Source organism: Ciconia boyciana, chromosome 5, assembly GCF_034638445.1.
Source record: "Ciconia boyciana chromosome 5, ASM3463844v1, whole genome shotgun sequence".
Classification (NCBI taxonomy): domain Eukaryota; kingdom Metazoa; phylum Chordata; class Aves; order Ciconiiformes; family Ciconiidae; genus Ciconia; species Ciconia boyciana.
Genome location: NC_132938.1, coordinates 82,929,242 through 82,947,173, shown reverse-complemented (window position 1 = coordinate 82,947,173; position 17,932 = coordinate 82,929,242). Strand labels below are relative to the sequence as shown.

Sequence of the window (17,932 nt, the reverse complement as noted above, 5' to 3'; positions counted from 1 at the left end):
GGGGCAAGAGTAGAAACCAGCTTCTGCAGTTTCCAGCTCTCAGTAACATTGCTTAGGGCCTTGAACGAGGGAAAGTGTCTGTGCTTCCATTTCTGAACAATGTCTAACTGACAGCTGCTGTCTTCAGCTCTCTAAAAACTTGATGCATGTGAGACAGATGACTCAGAAAAGATTTTTAAGGATTTACTCGAGGGACCAGCAAAATGTGCTTTGCTAGCATACATGTTCAGAGAGCAAGGTCTGTTTTGCTGTGTGCAAGTTAGTGGATATGTTTACACGTGAGCAGCAGTTCCACCATCACGGGGGAGAGACTGGGCAGGAGAGATAAATAGGAGTGGATGTGTAAGTATAGCTGAGCAAAGCCTGTGCTGGGTGTTCTTGTTTAACCAAACTGCAAACCTTCTTCTAAACAGCAAAACTCATGGTTTTGACTTCAGGTCTCAACTGTCAGGTTTGGAGTTCTTGCTCTGAATTCCTGTTGTGTGAAAGCTTTTCTGGAAAAGAGTTAGAATATAGATGAGAATGCCTAACACATGTGCTGACAAAACTGCTGTTACTAACTAGCCTCTTCACAAAATGGCCACTGTTTTTGCTCAAGCAGAGAGCCCAGTAGTGTAAACCGGGAGTAGTTAGTGGTGGAGATAAGCGTGGAAGTCATCAGTTGGGACAGCTGAGAGAAACTGCATGTAATAATAAAACATTAGACTAGAAGATGTTAGACAGCCCTAACTATGGTCTCTGTCTACCGTGTATCAGATGAGCAGATAATCAGTATTGTTTATCTTATAATACATGTTGTAACTGTGGTGTGTCACATAGCCTTACTTCATGGCTTAAGCCTGTAAGTGTCTGCTGTAGTGCATATACTAAAAGGAGGAAGTTGCCATAACAACTGAATGAAATCAATTAGAGTAATAAGCAATTAAAATCTCATCCCTAGTGTTGCATAAACATAGCATTTTCCTCATGAATTATTAGTAATCTTGCCTCTAGACCTGTATGTTCTGTTCCTGATTTGCAATCTCAATTTTTGAATTAATGAAGCATTTCATTTCTCCTTCAAAAGGTGCTGGTGGGTTGTTTTTTTTTTTCTGCAGCAAGTATGTCTTCATCACAGAGATGTGAACGCTATTAAACCATCTAAATGAAGGAAGCAGTTGTGATGGGATTTCCAGAGCACTTGGCGCTGGCTTCATTCCCACCGAGCGAAGTCAATGGGAGAACTAGCCTATGGTGAGAAATTTTGTCCTGGACCTAGAAAGGCAAATGCAACACCTTCCGCTGTCACACGGTTCCTCCTTGACCTTCCGTGTCTTTCTGAATCTCTCGCTTCCTTTATTCCCCCTCAGTAGAACAAAGGTAGGAATAGCTCCTTACTGTGTTTCTCAGTTGTCAAGGATAAATCGGCTGAATGGACAGAACTACATAGCTGTTGTGGGAAGATGGGATGCGTAAGGGCCCATGAGAAACGAGGACTTGCAGACTTTGGCAGGAGTGGAGCTAGGCAACCTGTTTCTTCCCAGTGGGGCATTTCAGTGCTCCTATATAAGGATGTGCCCGGGCAGGGATTCACACTCACATGTGATGTTCCCTTTGCTAGCATGGCAGGATGGGTGTTATGACCAGTTGATAACATCCCTGTCTGCCCCGGTTGCTGTGGGAAGAGGTATTCAGCATTTTCCAAGTACAGATACCCTCTGTTTGCTGGGAAGGTCCTGTGCTGTGCCTTGAAGGTTACCATTTCTTTAACAGCCTTGTGTGTGCACCTAGAGCTTTGCCCACTGTGTGTTATCCGCGGGTATGTGGACCAAGCTCAAGAGAGTTGCAGTTGCGCAAGTTACGCAATGGTGGAAATGCAACATCTCTGTTTACTTTGCAAGGGCCTCTATGCTTGTTGTCTGAGGATTTCACATAGCTGTGAGTAAAATGTTTCAAAGGTTAGAGTTGAATTTATAATACCAAGTCCCCAGGGAATTTTGGAAAACGTTACTGTGGTCTAAATAGCAGTCTTCTCATGTACAGTGACTGAGCCCGGGATCTAGCAAGTCTTTTTCATTCAGAGCTCAATTATTAACTATGTTAGGAGCAAAAGGACCTGAGGTGATCCCTGGTTTTGGCTTGCTGTCCTGCCAAGATTACAAAAGCAAAGGCCGGTAATCTACTGGTTTGTGCTGCAGATGATCAGAAGCTAGGTGCGGTTTACATGCCAACTCCTTGCCCAAGACGTTGGCACAGTGTCAGGCAAATAGGAGGGGAAAGCTGTTCTGTGACAAAGAGCAAAGTAGCGTGCTCCTCCCTCGCTGTGTCAGGAGAGCAAAGGGATCCTGCAGGTCCCAGCTGATGTTCTCTGCTCCCACAGCAGCTGCGTGCTGTCCCTCACTCAAACCATGCTGTAAGCAGCAATTTTGGTGTATTGCTCATGAGGCAGAGACCTCCTCTTCCTGGAATGCCACTTAGCAAATTCAGCAGTGCCGTTTTACCAGAGGCGCTGTCCAGTGCATCCAGAGGTCGTCTGTCTGATGCCTTTTGCTTTTCTAAGCTTTTATTGTTCCATTAAATGTAATCCTGCCACATTTATGCTGTCTGGGCAATCGCGAAAAGCCACACACTCAATGCTGTACATGTGACATGAGCTACTTAGATCAGTTGTGAAATCAAATGTGGCTCTGTTGAAGGAATTTGGTTTTGTTCTGTTCTCAAGATGTGTGCTTTGGGTTACCTCCACAGCCTACCATTGCCACTGCAATGCACTGTCATACAACACATAGAGCACAAGAATGCCCAGTCATATAACATGTCAAATGCTTATTCATAGTGAGCTGCTAGACATCTATTATGTGTGTGTATCATTTGGATGGGAGATGCCTTTGCCCAAGGTATGTTAGACGGGGGGATGTTCTCTGAAAATAATCCCTGGTGTGAACATTTGGCATGAGGGGTGGTTTCCATCTGAGCATCTGGGTCCTGAGATTTTCTTATTGGGATGAACACAGCACCTCTCATGGATTTGGTCAAAAGTATAGTTAGAAATTAGTACCATTTTCTTTTCTTCACAACTTTTTCCAAACAAGGCAGCTGTAGTATTAATACTGGGACGGTAGTAAAAATATTCTCTTAGGTTTTACATTCCCATGGCTTGCTATTAAGGCTGATTTTGGGGTAACTGGCAAAGACTCAATTTTTATGGGCAGCCTGTGGACTATTCTTAAAGCGTGTACCATGCCTGAAATATCCAAATGGGGGGAAATGCACTTCCACTCTTCTTTCACATGGTGTGGTTCGGGAGCTGATGAAGACAAGGCTCAGTGCAGAAGATCTTTTCCAGTGACGAGCACAACATTGAGGCTTTCTGGTTTGCAGTGACACAGTGTAGAAAATGGTGGAATACTGGTGATCTTAGACAAGTTTCTAACAGGAACAGACCATTTTTTTTTTTCCCCTTGGCAGCCTATAATCCTATTTTGGTTTTCTAGAGGAGGGTTTTAGAGGCAGGGAGGTTGGATTTGTTTTTCCACTCTGCAGCTATACGTCTTTGGATTCATAAAAAGGAAGAGGGAAGGAGAATAAAGAATACTGTGCTAAGTGTTGGACCTTACTCATAACATCTTTGTATATCAGTTGTGTACTGATAAAGTCACTGCTTGCAGGTAAGTTTCCTAAGCCTGTGTGACCGTGGTTTTCTAGAAAAGGGCCCATCTTTTTTGCTGTCATCCATGGCTGTTAAGCGTATGTGGTTTCCTACAGACTGGAAAGGTTGGTTAAGGCGTTTGACTGGCATAAAGATGATATGGGCTGGGTTCCTGGCTTTGTCTTGGGTTTTCAACATGACTTTTGAGTAGCTGCTGTCCCACCCTATAGAAATTTAGCTAATGGTTGTCCCATTTGCAAAATGAGAATGATAATCTCCCCCTAGCTTTTTTGTGCTTGGCATGTTACTGCAGTGAACCCAGTGCTGTGCGCTTACTTGCTTTGTATGTAGTGTATCTTATTTCCATTTGTGTATAGCAGTCTCACCTGGTATCTTCAGATACAGCTAAATAGAAAAGATCACTAGAATTAAGGGCTGTTTTGTTGGCTATAATAATGGCTGGTTTCTTATCCTCTCATCTGCTAGCTGATTTAATAAACAAGAACTTACCTGTGGTGGTAGCTTAGCACTCTTCTCAGATCTCCAGGATGAATATGGATTAATTCCTTTCAGGGGAATAACAGCGGCTTTAACTTGCACTGGTGTCTAATCTCTGCAACAGTGCCTCTGCTTCTCTGCTTTCTTCAACTAATCTGGCAGCAACACTTGACTCCTGAGCACCTACAGCCAAGTGTAATCCTTCAGGTTTTCTTCTCTGGATTGATTTAGCATCAGAGCTTTCAGTCCACAGCTCCTGGTTAGATGTCACTGTGCATGCTCTGCTGTTTCCCTTGTCCACCTTTCAGCTCCTCCAGCAAGGTGGTCCTGGAGGCAAAATCTCAGTCCAGGTGGACATTGATGCTCACTGGCCCAGAGCCTCCAGCCAGATTCAGCTACCAAAGACATCAGGAGCTGGGGCTAGTGCTGTTTTTTGTCCCTTGCTTCCTTTCTTCCCTAGGGACTATTTCAGCACTCCTAGGACATAAGGACCTGAGAGAGCAAAATCAAAACAGCTGACTAGGGGCTTAGCAGGGCCAAGCCTGCTGCCCAGCTCACTAGCTTTTATGATAATGGGGTCCTCAGGGTGCAGCAGGCAGCTTTCAGTCAGCAGGGGATTTGGCCCAGGATATTTGCTGATAAGCTTTGATCTTGCCAGGCCATAGTTACAAAGCAGAAAAGCCATTGGATCTTAGATGTGTGGTTGAAGAAGAAACAGGCAATTAACCTGTCTGATCAGAGAATGGTACTGTAGAAAGAGGGGACCTTTTTATTCCTAATTCACTGATCAGATAGGCTGCTGGCAGCTGCATGTGCAGTAAGCATGTATTCACAACTGTAAGTTGGGGGCAATTAGATGCGATTACGCAGAAAGTGGGACCAGCCATTCCCGTGCAGAATGCTGCTATTCAGTGTCTGGGTTTAGAAAACATTTCTTTAGGATATCATATCTCTCTCCCTGAATGAACCATTTTGGATCCCTCTCTTTAGTTTCTCCAAAAACAGATGATGTCTGTCTGAGACAGTGACTGCAAATGGCTCAGCCATGTCCTATTAGTTCCTTAGGATGACCTGTAGTTCCTTTAGGGGGGACCTTTAGTTGCAGAGGCTGCTGGATGTGTACAGTTTTACGGATATGCCCTGCTATTAAAAGCAATCAACACATCCCTGGGCCTGAAGGGAAGAGCAGGCAGCGGCTGCAGCTCCAAGAGCACCGTGCTGGAGTACGAGGAGAGGCGGGGAGAAGCATGAGCCACCAGTGTGGATATACTGGGGACATGAGCGGTGTGCAAAGCCTTTCTCTGCAAATCGGCCATCTGGAGAAAGATCTCAGTAGCCAGGATTTCAAAGTGCACTTGGAATGAGAAGGAAGCCTGGTAGCCTTCTCAGGAGTTTATGGAGACTGATGCTACCATTAGAAAAGTTGGACTGTGGCAGGAACAAGGGTAAATGTACGCTGCAACTCACAAGGAGGCATCTGAGCTGGCTTTGCCCGTATACCCTGAGGGGGAACCAAGGTCACTGCTGCTTTTCGCCATTTCTTACCATCACTTTCAGAGTAGCAGGTTGCTCCACAGGTGGGGACAACATTCTCTGTCCCAACTACATAACACTGAATTAATTTGTAAAATCTCTCAATCCTTGCCTTCTTCTCTGTTTTTCCCTTTTAATGTTGGAAGACGGGAGGAACAAAGCCCTTCAGCCTCCCTTTTTCTAGAATTCATCTGGGCAGGATCTTCAGCCAGTGGTTTTGTTAGAGCACTGTTCTTGAAACACAAATAGTGAACTGTGTCTTTGTCTAAATGGCCTCAAGTGACAGAGTTAAACTCTTGCAGGGCTGGACTTTGCCCAGTTAGTGCTCAGCACTAACCTATGCCCTGCTGTCCTCGCTGATGCCACTGAGGGCTTTCTTGAAGGTCCCATCCTCACACACCTAACTGCATCCATAAGAAATGCACCCCTTAAATGCATATCCATTGCACACAAATGCGGAGTTACAAGAAGGTTGATGAGGAGTTTGCATTTAATATGGGATGCTCTAGAGGCCAGCCTATAAATGGCATGTAATTCTCAATAAAAAAAGATCAGGATGGCTTCAGATTTCTACAGAAAGCAGCTAAAGGCTTGACTGTTAAATAAAGTCCTATTTACAGTGTGCTGGGTATACTGATGTACATTTTAATCAGTGTTTATTTGGAAATTTTGTTTTACTGCCACAGTTGTTGGAAAAAGACTTTGTTACATGGAGAATTTGCTAACTCTTCTATGCTATTTAATGGGCTTTGACCACAGTTGCCATAGAAGCCTGCCTTCTGAATGCCCCTGTGATTCATCTGTTAGAAAAGGTCCACCTGAAGTCACAGGGCTGAACTCTCTTTCTATATAGCTTTCAGTCATTGGAGGGTTAAAGCCATGCTGACTCTGGTCATAAATAATTTTCTGCTTCACTAGGGTTCAAGCTTTTATGTTATTGCTTTCTTTAGATCTTTCCAGGCCAATCTTTTAGACACTGTGGTGTGTGGAGCATTTAGGTCTGCGCTGGCCATCGCTTGATATTGCTGCTCTGTGATCAGTTTATATCTTTTGACATTATTTCTTGAGCTGTGAGCAGGAAATAACTCCTTTTTTAATAAGCAGTAGTAGATGACAGTGCTCTATATCTGGTACTTATCCCTCAACTGATGTCCTGTGTGCCTTACATTATATAAAAAGCAAATAAAATGCTTTGCGAAATGTATTGCTGCTTGGAGGTGTTAGGTTGTCAGCTTTGGAGATCAAAGTCCTTTTTCAAGTAGCTAACAGCAGCACACACTATGCTGTACTTCCTCTTGTCTGTGCTTCAAACCTGACCTCAAGAGGCTGTTTTTTGAGAAGCATGTTTATGCTATGGAAATTTACCCAGCTGAGTAAAGCCACTTTCCCACCCGGTTGGAAAACCCCGCATGTCTGCACGCAAAATTTGGCCTGGTCATTTGCAAGGCAACTAGTTCTGTATGAAAAGCTGCACATCCCCGGGCTACTGCCTCTGTCGGTGTTGCGTGTGTCAGGCTCAGTCTTGTAGTGTCAGCTTGGCTATGAAATAGTGGAAGGACTGGATTAGTCCTCGGGGTTCTGTATCACTCAAGGATACCCAGGATTCACTATTGGTGGAGAAGCTGGAGAAGGGGAGGTAGGTAGCTACAGGCATTTGCTTCTGCAATAGTTCTTGTAACACATTCACAACAGGTCTGAAGTCTGGAGCACGGCCAGTCTGTGCTCTGGCTGCCGGTCCAACGTCACTGGATCCCGTAAGCACCGAACTGGGGCTGGCAGATCGCCCGTCTCCTCCAACAGTAACGTGGGCTGCGCTGTAATCGTAGAGCTTGCTGTTGAAGGAGAGATTGTTCTTTCAACACGATGCGTACATGTTACGTGTAACTCCTTGAAGAATACTGCTCAAGTAGAACTGTTCAAGTTCCTAGCATAGGAGATTTACGGAGGCTATTTGGATGCCCAACAGGAGCAGCATTTTTTCACCTGTGTGCAGAGAACATGATTTTCCCAGTAGCTGAACCCCTCCATCTGCCTCTGCTTCCTGAAGGAGTTGAAGAGATTCTTGAGCTCTGCAACTCAGGTCTCGTACATCCTAGGGTTATGCTGGAGGGAAAACTTTGGATATCAAATACCTAATCAACACCTGAGTTTTGCAAATGCTTGCTTGAGTAAGTTCTTATCTTAGTAACAGGTTTTTGAAAACAAACAAGCAAGCAAAACTGTCCTGCATTACTGTGGGCTGAATTCAACCAAAGTCATAATATTCCTGAACTTCAGGAAGTCCAAAATTCAAATCTGCACTTTGAGACTGGGCCAGTCTTAATTTCCATTTCAGAAGCTGAAATACCCCACAATAGATTGAGCGTGGAGTAATTGGTCAGGCCTGGTGTCTTAACAGAAAGTTTTGAGCAGATGGATATAAGAAAATACCACAAAGTGTAAGATGGAGAATACCTATTTGACCATTTTATCTTCAGTTGCAAGCATGTTTAGAGCTCACTTGTGATGCTGATTGGTTTTTTTTTTTGTATGTGAAGGGAGGAGGATCCAAGGTGGTGTGCAATTTCCAGAGAGCGGGGGCTTAGAAGAAGCCATTTCCCATGCCCTATCAAGGCCAGAGAAGGAATGTCAGATTCTGGAAATAATACTCTCTCATTAAAGGACTGAAAATAAACTATTTTGAGAATGTATACAAGAAAAACTTAAAGGATGAAGGGTGACGGGTGAATCATCTCTAATAGGGCATGCAGCCAAGCTCATCCTTGAAATGGGTTCCCCCATACCATGAAGCTGTGACAGTTTGCTCCGCGTAGCCATCCCTTAGGTTAGCATTTGGTTCCCAAAATCCCGACCTAGCAAAACACTAACTCACTCGAGCCGCACAAGCCCAGTTAATAGCCCTGTGGAACAGCCTGGAGCCTGGTCTCCAGCTCTGTGCTTGGGGCTGATCTGGTTAGCTCTGTGAAGGAGGTCAGCTGTCCTGTGTTGCAACGTATGCTCCTGTGTCCTAACAGCAGAGTATTACCAAATAGTTTGTTTTCATTTTCTGTTCACCTCAACTGTAGTGTTTTTCCTATTTAGCTCCAGTACAATATTTCTTCCTCAGCTCACTATTGCCTTCCCTTGCCTTTGTTAGGTAAGGTCTTACTTAAGCAACAGGCTTGCTATGGTTTATAGCAGCCTGTATGGGATATGAAAACCCAGACTGGGGGAGTGCTGCTTCCTCCATTTCTAGCGTAAGGAAGGCATGCAAATCTCTTTATTACATGTTTGGAAAGGTACCTAACCGTGCTTACTTACTTGAACCTCCTGATAGCATGATCGTACCCTTCTGGGTAAACAATTGGGACAATTTATGTCCCTGCCAGTGGTTTGAAAGTCTCAAAATACTTCAAATTTTTAAGGGCAGCAACACTTTCATCTTACCAAATGAAGAGAAACAAAGGTGGGATGGCAACAAGAACTTGGTGGGTTTTTTACCCTCCCAGAATTGGGAAACTCTTGGAGGACAGGTTCCTGTGGGACAAAAAAAGTAACAGAGGATGCCTTTGCTATTTATGTGGTCACTTGATAATGGCAAAATACCGGCACTCATCATGGTTAAGCTATCAGACTGTTTCCATGAGAAAGAATTGGTCAGAAATCCAAGCTCAGAGGTAGTATTTGTAGTTTTAAGTTGCTCGACGCAATAGATAGTTGCTGATTACCATGCCCTTGCTCAGCTGTGGCAGATAAATTTGCAGCAGCAGATGTAAGCCCACGGGGTACTATTACTCCCTTAGCCATAGAGGATGTAAGCAAGCGAGATGTCCTGTGTCTCGCACTGCCAGTGGTGCCTGAGCCCAGCCCTGCAGAGGAAGTGTTGTCTTTCTCTGGGGCTGTTCATTTACAGTCTTCCAGTGAAATTGCTGCTGACAGCTGGGAAAAATCCAATCCGGTGTAGCCCGTGCCTTTCGAGCACACTTGATAACTCAGACGCAGCTGTTTTGCACATCGATTCCTTATTCGGAGTGTATTTTCTTTGCCTTCCTGCTTCTAAGTTTACATCCACAACCCACCCAAACCTCTCTTGGGGTTTTATAGATGGCTTGACTCCTTCACCTGTATCTACCCCCTTGATGGTTGTGCTGTGGGCTGGCTGGTCTTCGTAGGAGCAGATGACAATGCGATCACAAAATGCTCCTTAGGGGATGTCATATTCACTTTGCACATGTGTTGCTCAGCACCGTCAACACCAGTAAAATCATCTTGGCTCAAAACCTGAGCAAAGAGCGCGGGGTCAGTCCCTTTCAGAGGACAGGCATTCTGGTGTAATCTCACGCTGATACTCGGCCAAATCAGTCCTCCTGGTTTTGAAACAGCGTAGGTAGGCAAGTCTTCTGCAAGCTACAGGCTGGGCAAAGATGCCCACAATGTCCTCTTGGTGAAGCACAATATGCTTAAGCCGAGACAGAAATGTTCTCTGTTTGCTTAGGCTTTGTGCTAGACTGATAAGAGTCATAGAGCTGCTCCTGCACGAGACAGAGAGGCAAACCTGCAGGGCCAGGGGTTCTGTAGGGATGAAGTGCTGAGTGACAGCTGTCACTAGTCTATGAAATCACAGAATTGTATAGGTTGGAAAAGACCTTTAAGATCATCGAGTCCAACCGTAAACCTAACACCACCAAGACCACCATGACCACCACTACACCATGTCCCTAAGCACCTCATCCAAACGGCTTTTAAATACCTCGAGGGATGGCGACTCAACCACTTCCCTGGGCAGCCTGTTCCAGTGCTTGACAACCCTTTCAGGGAAGTAAAATTTCCTAATATCCAGTCTAAATAGCCTGTTTGGGGAGGAAGGGGCAAAGAGCAGTCACTCAGCCATCCCATTTGTTTAAATTTAGAGGAGGGAGCTGCAGATGACCCTATAAAAAGGGGGCTGTGGCTGTCTGTAATTTTTAGATGCTGGGGGCTAATTTGAGGGAAGGCTGGGTGGCAATGCAGAGAGGCAAGAGAGATTAGGGACACGGTAGTTTTTCTGCTGTGTGCCGATGATGGGAAATGGCAGGGAAATGCTTTCGTGTAGAGAAGCGTCTTAGAGAAGAAATTGTAGGAAGATAATAGATGTTGAGGGAAATTATTTCTTAGCTGACTTCACACTGGATCTCTAGGGAGTCTGAGGGCTTGATGGAAATCAGACTTTTCTCCTAGGGTTCAGCTTAGTTAGCATCAGCAGAAATGAAATTTCCACAGATGAAAACAACCTGCAAATAGGGAGAGCCGGGGGGAAGAAGAACCTACCTGACAGATAAATCATCTAGGACGGAGGCTTTTAAAGTGCAGCCTGGAGGGCACTTGAGGCTTGACAAGCCTCTACATGCAGCCTTTAAGGGGATTTTTTTAAACCGAGGCATTGCATTTATCTGGGGTATTGCACTGTGAACGAATGTTACGTGATCCAAGCCTAGGAGCCCACTGATGGAGTGGGTGACTATGAACGTGACTAACCCTACAGTAGGGCTTTCCTACCCAGAACTTCCTAAAGTTTTCTTTAGGCGTGAGTGTTATCTGTACTAAGAAAAACAAAGCCTTTTGAGGCTAGGAAAGAAAATAATCTGCTGGAAGCCGTATGTTTTATCCTGTGGTTTCATTAGCTTTCTCAGGGAATTAGGCTTCAAGAAAAAAAAAGGAAGTAATAAGGGCAGTTTGAATTTTTTCAGTACTTAACGTCAGTCTTAATCAGTTATCTGAACTCTATCTCTCTTTCTTACTGCATTATTGTAAGGCTGTTCTGGGTAGCCTGCCACAAAGTGGCCGTAACAGTGAGAAACTGCCTCTTTTGCAATCTGCGTCCTCTTTATCATGGCCAGGGAAAAACAAGCTCAGGGCTGCATATGCGTTGAAATACTAACAACTAGGAGAAATCTGGCTGCAGAGTCCCTTCAGCCCTCAAGGCTGTGTAAAATGGGTCACTGGAAACATGTAAGCAGAATGAAAGGAGAGAGGAGAACCTGTTAATCCTGGATTTTTTGGTTCCTTGAGCACAAATTTAATGCTAAACTTTCTGACTTGAGGGATTGACACGTGCTAAAAAGCTTTGCTACAGAGGGCAGAGAGCAGCAGAACATAAATGAAAGGAAAATCCTGTGCCTCTGAAAGCAACAGTGATTTACTAAGACACTTGGGGATTTCTGGAAATGTGTTCCCACTTCAGTACCACTTTACGGAAGCGACTTTCCACATGATGAAGAAAACTTGTCACGCACTTGTAGAATTCCCTGAGCATCCTCTCCTTGCACTTCAAAGGAAATGCCCAGCTTTACCCTGCTCTTGTCAGGGAGGGTTCGGTACAACTCCCCTGTCCCAGCGTTGGGGACGATGCGGTGGATTCTCCAGTAGAGAAAAACCACGTGGAGCACGTGGGACCCCTCATGGGTCATGCACTTCTGCAAACTGACACACCGCTCGGAGCTTGGACATTACTGCAGAGAAGGGGATGACAGAAGCCTGTAGGGAAGTAGTCAAGGGGTAAAATGTCATTAACTGGCTTCTGTCTTCCTCTAATTAGCTCGACTCCATCCTCTTCTCTTGCTGCCAACCACCAGATAGCTAAGGAATGCAGGGAAGCAAGCATCCCTCTCTCTCGCCTTCCCTGGCTCCCAGGTGGGAGTGCTTTACGAGGAATTGGGCAGCATACCAATTCCTCGGTGAGGCCAGGTGTAGAGATCGCCCTCGCAGCAAGCTTCCTGCCGGTTGTAGGAAAGCTGCTGGCCACGTTTCTTTGTGCAGAGAGGCGTCTGGGAACGGAGTGAAGCCCAGTCCGGCTGCGGACGTGACAGGACTCATTGCTCCTCTTACAGCTACTGAGCGGCAGTTAGACTTTGATACGTGAGTACACCCAGTTTTTCCAATTGTTTTACTAGTAGTTTTTGCTGGTGGCTGCTATTTAACTCAAATAGGAACTTGTTTATTCGTAGAAATACATCTTGGCCTCAACTTCTTTCAGATGCAAGTAGAAGTCTCTCTTTGCACAGTGGGGAGCCTTCCTTTCAGCTAGGTGTTATCAGGCATGAGGGTAAGGCAGTACATACTGTCCTTTGAAGAACACGGGCTTGTTGGTGTCAATACAACTTCTCTGGGAAGAAGTTGAGTTGAAATTTACCCTCTGTTAGAAAGTTCTGTGCCAACACAGCGGTTTTCTGAATGCTTGAAAAGATGGTCTTGAGGAACGAAGGGAAGAGTGTGTTTTCTCTAATTAAGTTGAAACTTGAAACAAGTAAAGCGTGCGTTGGGGAGAGTAGCTGTTACCCTGTCTTGAACCCACAGCGACAGCCTTTTGGGTTGCTTCTGGCTTGTTTCTCCCAGTTTGTTCTTTCTGGGGAGAGATGTGTTATTTTGTCTGCCACACCAGGCTTATCTTACAGATGGAAGTAGAGGAATAAGAGAATGAATGGAGGAAGGAGCAGAGCCAGTGTACACCTGGGGAATTGAAGGGACAGGCAGTGCTTGAAGCTCAAGTAGACAGTGTAGTCCTTAGATCTCACTACCTTTGATCCCAAAAGACTTGCTGAAGTTCTGGCTCCAAGGTCCCAATGAATTGTACGGACCTCTTCACCTCCATGTTTTAAAAGCTTCCTAGAAGAAACATGACTGTTTCCAGGGCTTGAAACTTCATCTCAGTAAAATAATAACCCCTGAACTCAACCTGCTCCTTTGAGAAATCCTAAACTTTCTAGAGTTGGGTAGTTGCTCTCCATTCACTGAGAGCCAGTGAGTAACGTGCTATCAGTGGAGGTGTGGAGCACCTGAAATAGGAGCTGGGAAATAGTCAGCAGGGGTGAAGTCAGGCTTTTACGACTGAGGAACAGATGAAACGAGGGACTCGTGCTATTTTTTTGTTTCACCCAGAACTTAAAAACCCAACCAAACCAGTGATGGGAGCGTGGGCTCCTCTGTTAGGCTCTCAAGTTAGTGTGCCTGCAAACTATGTCCCTGTCTAGCAGGACCCAACGGTCCAGGTACCAGTAGTGCAGTGCCCTGCCACGCCACTGCCACCAGGTCACAAACAACCCCCTTCTGCCCTGGGGACCAGAAAATCAGCTGAGAGCACTGCCTGAGAACCTGGTTTCACCCTCGTCTTAGCTGTGGGGAAGAGAAATTCCTCTGAAACTCCGTGTAGCTTTTCCAACCAAATACTGGGAGCTGAGGAGCTCAGGGACAGGAAGGGAGGAAAAGCAGTGTTCCTCTTTCCGAGTTGTTTCAAAGCACAGGAAGGGCTTGCAATGTCGGCTTCAGAGGGCTGTGACTGTTTAAATAGAGCAGCAAGCGACAAAAAGACATACTGCCCTGTGACAGGGTCTTCTGGCTTTTGGGGACAGGCCAGGGCTGTTTGGACTCCGGAGGAGGAAAGAAGTTCTGTATTTGGAAAATCCACGTTCTGTTGTTATTGCCCCAGGATCCTACTTTTTCCGTACAAAACTTTCCTGTCGTGTCTTTGAACCAAGCTGTCTTTCTCAGTGAAAACTCTGTCTACAGAACAGAGGTTTCGGGTTAGGACAGTGACTGTTTTTACTTCCATTTTAAGTACTTGTAATTTGAAGTAACTTCACAAACATGCTAATGTTGCTGGTGCATGCATAAGCTCTGGAAACAGTGTGATGTGTACAAAGCTGCTGACAGGTCCCAGGCTCCTGCCAGAGGGAAAAGGCAGAAAGAGATTTGGCGGCTCTTTGCTACTAATTCGAGAAGAAACCACAACTTCCTCCATGCGCTTCAAAGCACATATGAACTGCAAGGATCCTGTTTCCTTTTGAGTACAGTGAGGTAGCCAGCCTCTTGGGAAAAGCTACCATACCTCGTCAGTGAAAATAATCTGAGGCTCTGATGAGGAGCGGGGATTTTGCCGATAGCAAATGAATTTGCTCAGGCTCGAATAAAGACTTAAAAGGGTCCGTTGCTTCCCGTCAACTGCCACAAGGTATTGCGGCCAAGGTGGAAATTCCCGTAGCGCGTTTGCAATGCGAGGTGGGGAAGAGACTTCTGACAGCGTTGCAATATGTTTGGGGTAAAAATGGTACATGGCTGACATTTTGCTTAAACGAGTGCGAGCTGGAGGCAAATTACTGCGTAGATCTTAGTGAATTGAACATCCCAAGTCTGGCGTTGCTGCCCTAATGGGGAAGGAGATAGGGCAAAGATGGAATGTGAAGGGGACTGAGAAGGCACACCGAGGGAAGGGGTCCTATCCTGAAGCAGCGTGTTGAGCCAGGTAGCTGTGCCTCCGCCATTTACCAGGGACCCGACTCAGCATCAGGGCAGGTGGGTTCAGACAGCACCAGCCAGTGACCGAAATTTCTCCTTTGCCTCTTAAAATAATGTTGTCTGGCCCGATGCCAATGACAGTGCGACTCGTATCTCTTTAAACACAGCTTTGAAGGGTCTGTGTTGTCGTGTACCTGGTTTCGGAGGCATGGGGCACTCGCTGTGTGTCCTGTGATTGACTGCCACTGCTTGGGATGGATTGCACAGGAAAGAATAACGAGCCAGAATCGTTTCCTCCATCTTTCAGACCTTGTGTGTTGGCAAAGGGCCTCCTGATGTCTCCCAGGCTTGATTATACAGAAGCAGGCGTGTGGTGGGCTTCTGTCCTGACCCTGAAATGCAAGCACTTAGTCTGGTTATGAGTAGCACATAGTAACTGTGCCTCAAAATAAGGGTTTTTCCATAGGCGTGGTAGAAATGCGGGCTCCCTGCTTGCAGCTTCGTCTGAGGTTAGGCGGAATGGTGACTAACCTTAGGAGAGGCTGGGGGAGGAAGGTGTGAATGTGCTGCTATTTGTGCAAACACCCTGGTAGCTCAAGCAATTCAGAAACTGAGGAAATATCACAAGGAAATATCAACTGGGTAGGGCAAATAGCTGTGGCGTTACCTGTGAGGAGATGGAACCGGTGACAGCTTGGTAGCATGACCCAGATGTGCAATCAGACTTGCACCTTCACCTCGACTTGCCCCGGTCTAAAGGAGAGGAAGAAGGAAGGGAGGCAGGCAGGGCTTCCTGCCGGTGGGTTTGTAGCTGCCCGTCTGAGAGGATGTCTTGGGGGAGGCTGACAAGAAAGCAATGCAGAGGGAGCGATGGGGACGAAACACGGCGAGCTCACCTTGGAGCTGTGCAAGAGCTGGGGTAGGGACTGCGACCTCGTGCACGTCATCAAATCTCTAATGGTGGTGCAGGCAGGGTGCAGCAGCCTTTCTCTCCTTACTTCAAGCGGTGGAGGCACAATCCTAGGGCTGATACAGGAAGGAGTCTTTTGAGTGGCAAAAATATTCCAATGGCATTTAGCACCATGACCTTTAAACACTTCCACTGATTCAACTCAAGGCTGATTCAACTCAAGTATAGAAAACACTTTGGGTGAGGCAGGGCTTAGTGTAAATCTGCTGTGAATCACACTGTTGTGATGCTGTCCGCTGTGTTACGTGGTCTCCCAGTCCCATGCATTTGAGTTCTGGGCAGATAAACATCGTTTGCTTTAGCATGACAAATTAAACAGTTGGGAGGGTCCATTGCAGTTGCCTACAAGCGCGGGATGAGCGTTGAAGCAGATAAGGCTTACCGTGCGGTAGACTTAAAGCATCGTTTAACTATTAGTTTGTGTTGGCTGTTATTTCCAAAGTATGAAAAAATCCCAGCTTTTGAAGATGTTCTGTGTGGAAATGCGTTTCACCCACCCTCCCTGCCAAGTTGTGTCCCTCCCCAGGAAGCAGCTGAATGCCCTACAGCCCCGTAGCTTTCCCAGTATCGCTCCCCTCCAGCTTGAATGATAACCAGTTGTACCGTCAAACAGGAAAAACCAGGCTCAAGTGAGGCTCAGACAAATAACTGTAAGACAGGCTGGTTTTATGAACCGGCAGGCGGGACTGAATGCCTCCTGGGTGGCAGTTTGCACAAACCCTGGGGAAAATGCTACCCTGGCTCCTGTATTGCCCTCCTGTGGCTGTCTGGAAAGAACCAGGTGTTGTGTCTATATATACGTCGATATTCTAGGGGGATTTTGTGTTTCTAATGACCTGTGTAGTTTACTCAGTGAAGTGACGCCTATGTCACTTAATCAGAAGTGTACTGGCTGGCACAAAATCAAGAAATACTGGACAAAAGTGAATAGATCATGATGTGTCATCTTCACCAGCTGTGTCTTGTACTTTACGGGGCAAATCTCGGTAACTGTTGAAATGGAGGACTTTGGAGTAACTTAGCAGTTTCTGGTAGGGTTCCCAGGCTTAGCTAGGTGTTAGGGTAACGGTACCATTCCTCAGTCTCTCCCTCCTTTATCTTTCATCTCTGCAAGTCCTACACTTGCAGGCTTGCACCCGTGTTACTTTTTAGCAAATAAGCATCCAACATGGTCTTGGGGGAAGCGTACCTATAGCATGCAAAACTCCCTCGCAAGCAAAAACCCAGGAGGAATTAGGAAAGAAGTTCACCTCGAGCTCCCCGAAACTTTGATCCCACCGTTGCTCCTCTTCGGGATGCAGGAAAACAGAGATCCCAAATGTGTGCTCTCCCAGCGCTTAAACACAAACGCAATGAGATGACGTACTCGAGCGACCAAAGCAGGCAGCCCTGGTTCTCCAGCTGCTCCCGGTGGGAAGCCTCCGCTGTTGTAGTATTTCTCTGCTGTTATATGGGGCACACTGGCTTCCTGTGACACTAACAGGTTCCAGCTGTTTCCAGGTGTGCAGCTGAACAGTAACGCTCACATCTCAGCTTAAGACTGCAAGCTTTCTAGCTAGGAATATAGCCAGTATACACATACTAAAAAGGCATTGCACGTAAACTTGCATCTTCATGCTTCTAGCAAAACTCTGGATATATTACTAATAAGCCTCTCTGGACTTGGAAAAACAGGAGTGATACTTTCCCTGCTGACTGTCCTTTTAATGCTGGCATGCTTTTAGTGTCAAGTATCGCAGCACAGTTTAGCAGTGGGAGTCCTTCACAGCATATATTCCTCAGCCATGCTGGCTTTAGGTAGGATGTGTAGCTATGTTGATACTCTTCCAGGCCATAAGCACAAGAAATGTGTGTTTTAGTTACCTCAGAGAGAACTCTGGTGTTTTAGGCTGCTTGCAAAGTCAGGCGGATGTGCTGTGGCAGTTATACCCACTCAGGGTTCCAGGTGTATTTGCAAAGAAGGGTCCTGTAGGCTCTCTGAAGGAAAGCCTGGGCTCTAGAGCCCAAAGCAGGGCAGTGTACAACACATACAGCTTGTCAGACTAACAAATGGCAGC

General features: G+C 46.0%; 1 protein-coding gene across 2 annotated transcripts in view; it reads left to right on the top strand.

Annotated features, from left to right (window-relative positions):
• CCNG2 (cyclin G2) overlaps positions 1–17,932 on the top strand; it is a 44,153-nt gene that overhangs the window by 9,770 nt on the left and 16,451 nt on the right. For both annotated transcript variants that reach the window (XR_012042832.1, XR_012042833.1), the window contains exon 8: positions 1,098–1,233. The gene's annotated coding sequence lies outside the window, so the exon portion shown is untranslated. The remainder of the gene's footprint in view (positions 1–1,097; positions 1,234–17,932) is intronic.